This window comes from Rattus rattus, chromosome 5 (assembly GCF_011064425.1).
Source record: "Rattus rattus isolate New Zealand chromosome 5, Rrattus_CSIRO_v1, whole genome shotgun sequence".
In the NCBI taxonomy this organism is placed as follows: domain Eukaryota; kingdom Metazoa; phylum Chordata; class Mammalia; order Rodentia; family Muridae; genus Rattus; species Rattus rattus.
Genome location: NC_046158.1, coordinates 75250055 through 75260233, shown reverse-complemented (window position 1 = coordinate 75260233; position 10179 = coordinate 75250055). Strand labels below are relative to the sequence as shown.

Below are 10179 nucleotides of genomic sequence, written 5' to 3'. Positions count from 1 at the left end.
AGTTCTTCTATTTTATACTCAGACATAAGCCTAACAAGGATTGAAGAAGAAAATTTCATGAAAGCAACAGATGTGAGTAAAGAAATAACTAAAAGGCAGTTAAAATATGTGTTTTATTAAGATAAAAAAAGCAGGGACTATATTTAAAAAGACTTGCAATCATGGAAGCAGGTATTAGTTGTTTTTTTGTTTGTTGTTTTTTTTTTATTTTTTGTTTTTTGTTTTGCCACTGAAAAAAACTGGTAATAAATTGAGAAAGCAATTTCACTCCATTTATTTATTTATTTATTTATTTATTTATTTATTTATTTATTATTCTTTAATCTTTTTTAATAGTCCTGTCTTTATTCCCCTCCCAGTCCACCATCTGACTGTTCCTCATCCCATTCCTCCTTTCTCCCACCCAAGTCTCCAAGAGGACGTCCATCTTCAATCCCCACACCCACCCCAACAGACTGTCCCAATCCCTGAGGCCTCAAGTCTCCCAAGAATTGGGTGCATCTTTTCTCACTGATGCCAAAACAGGCAGTGGTTGGCTGGGTGGCCTCATATCAGCTGGTGTATGCTGCGTAATTGGTGGCTCAGTGTCTGAGAGATCTCAGGAGTCCAGGTGAGTTGAGACTGCTGCTCTTCTTATGGGGTCTCCCTCCTCCTCCTCAGCTTTTCCCAGCTTTTCCATAATTCAACAACAGGGGTCCTCGGCTTCTGTCCATTGGCTAGGTGTACATGTTTGCATCTGAGTCTTTCAACTGCTTGTTGGGTCTCTTGGTGGGCAGCCATGCTAAGCACACCATAGCTTCAGTAATAGTGTCAGGCCTTGGAACCTCCCCTTGAGCTAGATCCCAGTTTGGACCTGTCACTGGACCTCCTTTCCCTCAGTTTCTTCTCCATTGCCATCCCTGCAATTCTTTCAGACAGGAACAATTACGGATTAGACTTTTGACTGTGGGATACCAACCCTATCCCTTCACTTGATGCCCTTTCTCTCTACTGGAGTTTGACTCTACAAGTTCCCTCTCCCCACTGCTGGGCATTTCATCTAAGGTCCCTCCCTTGAGTCCTGAGCATTTCTCACCTCCCATGTCTCTGGTACATTCCAGAGGGTCCCCCCACCTACTCCCTCCAGAGATTGTCTTTTTCCATTCTTTCTGCTGACCCTCAAGGTCATTCTGGTCTTAAATGCCAGAAAAGGAAACTATTTGAGAAAATATATTCCTTGGCAGTAATTTAGACTTCTTCTCAATTGTGCAACCATCCTTAATCTGGATTTTCCTATTGTCCTTTCTTAGATAAGTGGATTCATATAATAGTGTAGGAGAAAACAGCTTACATTAATTTGCATTTAAAAGTCACGAATTACCTAAAGATAGGGTCATTAAAACAGATCCTAAGGGGAAAACACTTATACTTGACATTAAAATTATTCTTTCTGTGAAAGCAAATAAATTTAGCTCTGGGCATTGATTTCACATATTTCTGTAAATGATAAAGGAAGGTTATTATTCTGTTTAACACCACATAGCAAAAATGAAATGTAAAATGATGTATTACATGGAAAAATATGAGTAAAACTAACTTGTGTACATGAGCAAAATAATCAAACATTATACCTTAATAACGACACACATAATAATACACACTTGAAGAATCTATAAATAGCATTGTCATGATAAATTCAATTACAAAGGCCACATAAAGATTATTTGTTTGTGTTTGTTTTGTTCTGGTTGGTTGTTTTGCATAAAGTTGTTTAAAAATAGTAAATCCAACTTCATGATTTATTTTCATGTACCCTGACTCAATTTGCAGGAAGAAAGATTCTGGCCTCAAACCCTATGCTGACTACTTCGTGACCTTACTCAAAATCACATATACTAAAATGTCTTTAGTGATATTAAAACAGGGATATTACTGAAAAGTAAAGGATAGAAGCAGAGCCTAGTGCTTTGTCTGTTCCGAGAGAGAGAGAGAGAGAGAGAGAGAGAGAGAGAGAGAGAGAGAGAGAGAGAGTTCTGTCCCCTTCTAATGTGCTTCCCTTCCTCTGCAGAGAGTCACTGATTCCATTCAAAAGACACTCTCAGAATGTAGGGAAATCTCACATTTGGGTCAATCCACCATTTCAATACCTGGGGTAAAACATACTTACAAATGTATTTCACTAAAGTTTAGAAACCAAGAAGAAAATTAACAAAAAAAACCCACAAATTATTGACATACTATTTAAGATTTAACTTAAGTGTGAGTGCCTGCATATATGTATACAAACCATATGCATAACTGGTGCCAGCTGAATACAGAAAACAGTGTTAGATTCCCTGAAATGACAGGCAACTGTGAAACTTTATGTGGGTGATGGGAATAGGACCCAGGTTCTCTGAAACAGCAACAAATATTCTTAATTGGTGAGCTATGTCTCTAGCTGCACAAACAACACATTCTATAAAAGGGGCTGTGGGAGGAAGAAAAGCAAAGGAAAAATGCCTTTGTTTGAAAATCCAAACAGAAGTTATACATTTGTAACCATTCAAATGTCTCCATTCTAATGTAACTATTTTTTCCTAGTATAGATATATACTTATCTCACCTAATCCATCCCTGGTTCTGCTTCAGAACAAAGGCTCCAGCCATGAGTGGGAATCTGGAACAACAAAGCAACACTTGATTTTAGAGAATCTTTTTAATATTTAGCCAGTAAGAACAAATAAATAATGAAGTAAATGAATTGCTAAACACCCAAATTTGGACATTATACATAGTGTCTACATATTAAAAATCAAACAATAGTCTATAAATGTGCACAGTTATTACTGTATTCGTGAAAAAACAAAATGTAACTTAAATAGGTTACAGCAGACATTCTAAAGATTGATACTGACAGGACTAAAGTGTAGAGGTGAAAGTGATCTCATATCCCTTGTATCAGGTGAGCAATACTAGCCGGGGTTTGCAGAAGGTGACCGTCCTGGAAAATGAAAGTCAGTGGATGCTAAAACAAACAAAAGTCAATGGCTTCTGGAAACTCAGAAAACGAAGATTCCAGAAAATGGGAAAGTGGTTTTCTAGAAAGGAGTTTAGTGTAGGAGAGAGACAGAGAGGGAGAGGGAGGGGGAGGGGGGAGGGAAAGAGGAGGAAAGGATGGAAGGAAGGGATAGAGGGAGGAGAGAGGAAGGAAAATGATCTTGTAAAGCAAGAGTAGATCCCAGCAATGGATTACATGAAAAGATCCCCAACTAGGAAATAAAAGGCTTTCCTAGACTGAGGGCCTTAGAAGTACAATGCCGTTGAGTTCTCTTCTGCTAGCCACAATCACATGTTACCATGTCCACCTTCCACACAGTGATGCTCATTTAGCAAAACAAGGGGTCAGAGCACCATATAGTTCTGGAATTTCTAGACGCTGGCCAAAAAAAGAAGCAAGGATCCCTTCCAAGGGTCTTTCTGGCCATGAACAATAATCAGAACTACTTGGTTTCAAAGTTCTGATCTTTAAAACTGCTACCCAGTTTGCATCACCTGTTTGTCAGTAATATGATTCTTTCCTTCAAAAACAAAAAAGGAAAGAAAGAAAAGTCCAATGAAAAGAAAAGAAAAAGTAAGACTGTCATTTGAACTGGAGAGTTGTTCAAGTGCTTGCTCTGTAGACAAAAGAGAGCTGACTTTGACCTGCAGAATTGATGGGAGGAAACAAAAAGCTAGGTGCGCAAATTACACATCACGTGTATTCTGTCAGCAAAGCTTTCAGAGATAGAGAGATCCCTTGGATGTACTGGCACATTCAGCCAAATACATTGTCAAATGGATAGTAATTGAATATGACACAATTTTACCTCTCTGTAAACATATCCATATAAATATAAATACACAAACACATGCACACACATGTGTGCACACACCCACATGCATGTGTGCACGTTCATGCATGCGCACACACACACACACACACACACACACAATGCCCAAATACACCAAGCACACAAAATTCCCAGATATAGTACTTTGACCCTTAAATGATTTCTGATATAATTTACAACAAAATAATTCACACCCTGAAGGAAATGCTAGAATCACTGATGATAATATAAATTATTTTATTTGAATACTTACCCTTAAATATGATTTAAATATACATAATATATTACTACACTTCAAAGAACTGTCTATTGAAAAATCTAATTTTTTAATATCAAGGCACCAAACTCTTCCAAATCTCTTCAAATTATATATTTTTATATCTTTCATATCTTAGAAATTTTCATGCACTAAACAAAATATTTGTATTACAAATATATTTAGGGGGGTTGGGGATTTAGCTCAGTGGTAGAGCGCTTGCCTAGTAAGCGCAAGGCCCTGGGTTCGGTCCCCAGCTCCGGAAAAAAAAAATCCAAATATATTTAGGGATTAGGTGTAATCCAGATGTAGTTGTATAAATTTCACACTATAAATTGTTACTACAATAACTTGATGTATAGTAGGGCTATGTACTATGGACAACATTGATGTGACAAATTCTCTCTGTGTGTATTTATCTTTCTCTCTGTGTCTGTCTCTCTGTCTTTTTCTGTGTCACTCTGTCTTTCTCTCTCTGTGGTGTGTGTGTGTGTGTGTGTGTGTGTGTGTTCCAGTCTTCTTCTAATGTGTTGTTCATTTATTTTAATTGGCATCTATTAACCGTACATGAGGGAAATAATGAGGTTTATAAAGATTTTTTCATACAAGTATATCACATATTTTGGTCAAATTCAACATACTTTCTTTCCCTTCTACCCCTCTTATTTCTATTCCTTCTTATAGTGTCACTTCTAGTTTGTGTCCTTCTTGATTTTATGATCTATTTAAATTATAAGAGCCACAAAAGAAATCAAGAAACAGTCTTGTTGTACATCCCAGACTATCCTAAAGCCTGTACTCCTTCTGGATCAACACCTATACTTCTGGGATGATAGGTCTATCACATCACCTCTGGCTATTCTCAGATGTAAATATTTTTGCTTGGCCCTTATTAGCTCTGGAACTTCATGCATAAGCCTTTTAACCTATACTAGTCATATAGGAACAAAATACTTAACAGTTCATTCTTAATAATAGCTGATTAAATTATAGGTGACTTCAATAATTTAATTTGACACATTTTTTACATATTTTATTGTCATGCTGTCTGTAGAAACAGTAACAAGTGTACAATGTTTAGTAAGTTCTACAGAGAAACACAAACAAACAAAAATGCACATGGAACAAGGCTCCACATTCTATTTTAAAAGTTGATACAAAGAATCCGATGAAGGACTGCTTAAAGTGTGAAATGTTAAATTGGTGTGACTCATAGCAACACCTAGATTAGTGGTCAATATTTGAAGATATCAAAGTTATTAAACTTAGGCTTCTGCTCCCTGGAGATCTAGAAAGCAATATTCTTCTCAAAGAGCTATTACAAAGGCAGCGGAAATAAAATGTCATTTGTAATTAAAATGAGGGTTTGAATGTTGTTTCTGGATAAAAATTCAGTGCCCATCTCTTCAAAATAACTTAATTACAAAGATAATATGGGGGATTAACTGAGTTTTGAGGAGATTCTTTTAGAAAACAAATGATGAGAATGAAATATTACAGATGTGCAGATACAAAAAACTTCCATGGAAACAAATTATTCATTGATAATCCAATTACTGTTGCTTGCAGATCTCCAATCTGTTAATTACCTCCATTTATTTTGAATCAGCTCTCAGCCACCAAGATTCGTTTTGGTCCATTCGAGCCCCTGGTATAGTTTAACACATTTCTAGAAACAACCTAGCTAACTCTCTCTTCAGCACTCACATTTATATTTCGGTGCAGTCCTGTCAAGGTGTTTTGCATTAGTATTATTTTCCTCTGACATGAAAACCTGGTCAACCTGAGCCTCCAAGGGAAGAGCAATTGTTGACTCTATCATGTTTGTATTGACAGTGTTTATGGAATCCCATAAATGCACATAGTCCTTTATAGAAACATAAAAGCAAAATTCATCTCACATGATGTTAGTATCCATTTCTATTCCAGTTCATACTGCATTGCTATTTCCTTATTCTTGTGTGATATCATTATGTATTCATAACCTGGTGCTACAGAAGTACAGTACAAGAAAATGGAAAGAGCTTAGTTTTTCTTTCTTTCTGTTCTTCCTTTCCTTTTTATTTGTTCACATCCTTGTCATTGATTATACAAGTTATCATCATTTTCACTATCCTCAAAGGGTATTCTAACAGGCACCATGGGAATATTTAAAACATCTCTATAGGTCTAGGGTTAAGAGGTCTATACAAGCAGGAGTACATAGGTGGTCTGCTACTAAATAGAAATTATATTGAAAAGAATACAAAGATCTTTGTAAACAGAGTGAGAATAGCTACATAAAAGTGTAATGTTATTTTTTCCCATCAACTAAATGTATCCTGGCAGATCACCATTTTTCAGAGCTTAGCCTGGGTCTTTTCCCAGCTCAGATCTTTAAACAAGAAACTGATGACTCAAGTTAACGTCTTCAAAAATGATTCATTAATCATGGTGATACTAGGAGGTACGCAATAGGTGAGATTAATTTTGTTTAAATACTCAGCTTATCTCAGCTCCCCAAACATGACACTGTGATTCTAAGTAAGTATATTAGAGTTAGACAGCAAGCTCTCTCTGGTATCATATAATTAAAATGGTTCAGTGTTTGCATGTTTGGTTATTTTATTTTCTTCCTACAAAGGACACAGTTATGAACACACGGTTCTTTTGATCTATATTCATGTTTGGCAGACAGGCAATGTATATGGTCTCTTTTGATAGGCCTTTTCTGGTTTTCCAGATTTTGTAATATCTTTCTTTTATTCTTCATAACATACAACCATCACAAGCATAAGAGCAATTTCTTGTTTTGTTGTGTTCTTTTAATGCATATTAGAGATAAGGAGATGTGGAAGGTATGTACGTACAGGCCAAAATCAACATGAACCATCTGTAAGCAATGGACTTTAAATAAAATCTAGACACAAATAAATGAAAATGTTAACTTAAAAGCAAACCACAGAAAAAACTTTTGACTCAGAATTGTTCCTGTCTAAAAGAAATACATGGACAAAAATGGAGAAGAGACTGAAGGAAAAGCTGCCCAGTGACCATTCCAACTTGGGATCCATCTCATGATGACGGCAGTGGGGCAACGCCAAGGCCTGACAGTATTATTGATGCTACAATGTACTTACAGACAGGAGCCTAGAATGGCTGTCCTCTGAGAGGCCTAACCAACAGACTGAGAAAGATGCAGATACTTATACCCAACCATTGAACTGAAGTAGGGGACCCTATGGAGGAATTAGGGGAAGGGTTGAAGGAGCTAAATAGGAGGGTGACCCCATATGAAGACCAACAGTCTCAACTAACCCTGACTCCTGGGAGCTCCCAGAGACTGAGTCACCAACCAGGCAGCAAACAAAGACTGGTTCAAGGCCCTGGCAAATATGTAGCAGACTACCTGGACTAGCCTAAGTGGGAGAAGCCATGCCGAACTCTCACAGACCTGAGACACCAGGGAAGGGTTATGCCCAAGATGGGGGTGGAGCACCCTCTCAAAGGCAGAGGGGAGAGGGAAGGGATGAGGAACTTTGGGATGGCGACCTGGAGCAGGGGAAAGACTGGAAAGTAAACAAATAAAATTATTAATTAATAAAATAGAAAAAGGAAATGGCATGACATCCAAGGCCATGAAATCAGTGGATATGCTTTATTACATTCTAGTTGAAGTAAGAGATCTGGAAACTAGAAAACTAATAGCAACTAACTTATCAGGTTTTCATAAGACTTAAATGTGTCAACGTTTAAAATCACTGATATATATACTGCATACATGCAAGGGTCAGGTGAAATGTATACCAGATTAGAAGCTAGGAAGACAAACAGCTGCCAGGTATAAAAAGAATATTTTAGAATGTAGGTTAAAACCTTGTGGAAATGTGCACCATACATGTGAATGTTGGTAGCTCCTGGTGAAGCACACTGTGAAGACTGGAGTGAGAAGTGTGCCGTGGCAAACGATGCATTCCTTCTGTGCCTAGATTTTAATGAATGGAAATCACAGACTGTTTGTGAAACAAACACATGAACTCATCAATTAGAAAGATAATACAGGTAAATTTTACTACATATCTACTATCGCGTACTCTCATTAGATATTTTTTAACTACAAAAAAAATGGAGAGCTAAAATATTTATTCTTTGTGACTATGGTAGTGTACTTTTTTAATCTAAGTACTGGAGATATGAGGGCAGGTGTACTGCTGTGAGTTCAAGGATAGCCTGCTCTACAGAGTGATTCTAAACCAGCCAGAGCTACATAGTGAGATCCTTTTTCAGAAAAAGAAATAGTCCTTGTTAAACCAATATTTTTAATATTTTAATTTCCTATATAATAAAAACTTAATATTTTGATTTTAACGTTTTCTAAAAGATATGTACTTTTCTCTAGTAATGTAACTTCAAAAAAAGGATATATATTATCCTTCACAATAATGAGTCATAAAATATTTATTCTATTTTATCACCAAAAAATTAATAGCAAGGAAACTTAGCAAATCTTCATGCACAAAGAGTAAATTTAGATACAAGTTTATTTAATTTCAATTTTCAACCTTCCTACTTTATTGTGCTTAAAATAAAATTTAATGTAACTGTTCCTTATATTTGTTTTATACATTTGTCTTTTTTATATTGTTACCATGTTTACTCTGTATTTTTTTAAGTTGATTAAAATAATTAATCAAAGAACTCATTACAGATGATATTCTTCATCACAGAAACATTTCTTATCTGTTATTTACTCCTGTCTCTGCTTAAAGAAAAGAACTTGAGTAAATATTTTTGAGCAAGCAACGTTGGCACAATTTGTAGATAATTATTTCTTGTGGGCAATATTTTAAAACGTATTAAGAGAGGGGTGTAAAATAATACTGTAACCCACATGGTGATAATTAGCATATATTTAGAACTATCTCAGAGTGCACAACCAGAGCCTTTGATAGCCTGTGCTGGGAACCAAGAGTTGGCATATATTATTAAAAAAAAATCTTCAATTCTGGAAAAACTGTATGCATATATCAGTGAAATAAAAGTACCAATTTAGGTTCAATAAAGCACATCAGTTTTGCTATTATCTCAGAAGGGTTAATTTCTCTAATTTTTTTTTCATGATTGTGTGCCCAGTCTTTTTTTCTTTTCTTCAAATGTATTTTTCTTTTTTTCTTTCTTTTTTTTTTTTTTAATCTTCAAAAATAACCTCAACATTCCAAAGAAACCCAATTTCTGCTAGTGGGTGGCTCAATTAAGTTCAGTTAGAAATTTGACTTGCTATGGTATATAGAAATCAACTAAAATGTGTAAAACACGACATCTTGACACTGGGAAATTGTTTCCTTTCATGTGTAATTAGCAATGCCTTCATGGGCAGCTTAAAAGACTGCATCAGGTACCCCTGAAATCACTCACAAATGTAGAGTCTTTGCAGTAAAAACACCACCTCTTTTCTTGATTGATCAGATATAAGAGAAGAAAGCCAAGAATCATTGAAGTTTAGTAACAAATTTCTTTTTTTTTAATTATTGGATTTTTTTATTTGCATTTCAAATGTTATCCCCTTTCCTGGTTTCCCGTCCATATTACCCCTTTCCTATTCCCTGCCCCTTCTTTTATGAGGGTGTACCCCCCATCCAACTACCCACCCCTTCCCACCTCTCCACCCTGACATTCCCCTACACTAGGGGGTCCAGCCTTGGCTGGACCTAGAGCTTCTCCTTCCACTGGTGCCCCAGTTGGCCATCCTCTGCTACATTTGCAGCTGGAGCCATGGGTCTGTCCATGTGTGCTCTTTGGATGATGGTTTAGTCCGTGGGAGCTCTGGTTGGTTTGTATTTTTGTTCTAATGGGGTTGCAAACCTTTTCAGCTCCTTCAATCCTTTCTCTAACTCCTATTTACATATGTATTTATTAACTTATTTCATTTTGAGAAGATTTAGCATGGAATTAGACATCTAAATAAATTTTTATGACCAGCATAATGCATTTGAACTATAGAGACAATGTTGTACTGCATAGTAGAGTTTATTTTTCCTCATAACTGCAAATTTATTCCTGATAAATATCTTCTAAGAATTCTTTCTTACACAG

At 36.2% G+C, this 10179-nt stretch overlaps 1 long non-coding RNA gene across 1 annotated transcript in view; it reads right to left on the bottom strand.

The window, feature by feature from the left end:
* Positions 1-2584: 2584 nt before the first annotated feature.
* Positions 2585-10179, bottom strand: part of LOC116900506 — an 82702-nt gene continuing 75107 nt past the window's right edge. The window contains exon 3 of the long non-coding RNA XR_004387932.1: positions 2585-2638. This is a non-coding gene — a long non-coding RNA (uncharacterized LOC116900506). The remainder of the gene's footprint in view (positions 2639-10179) is intronic.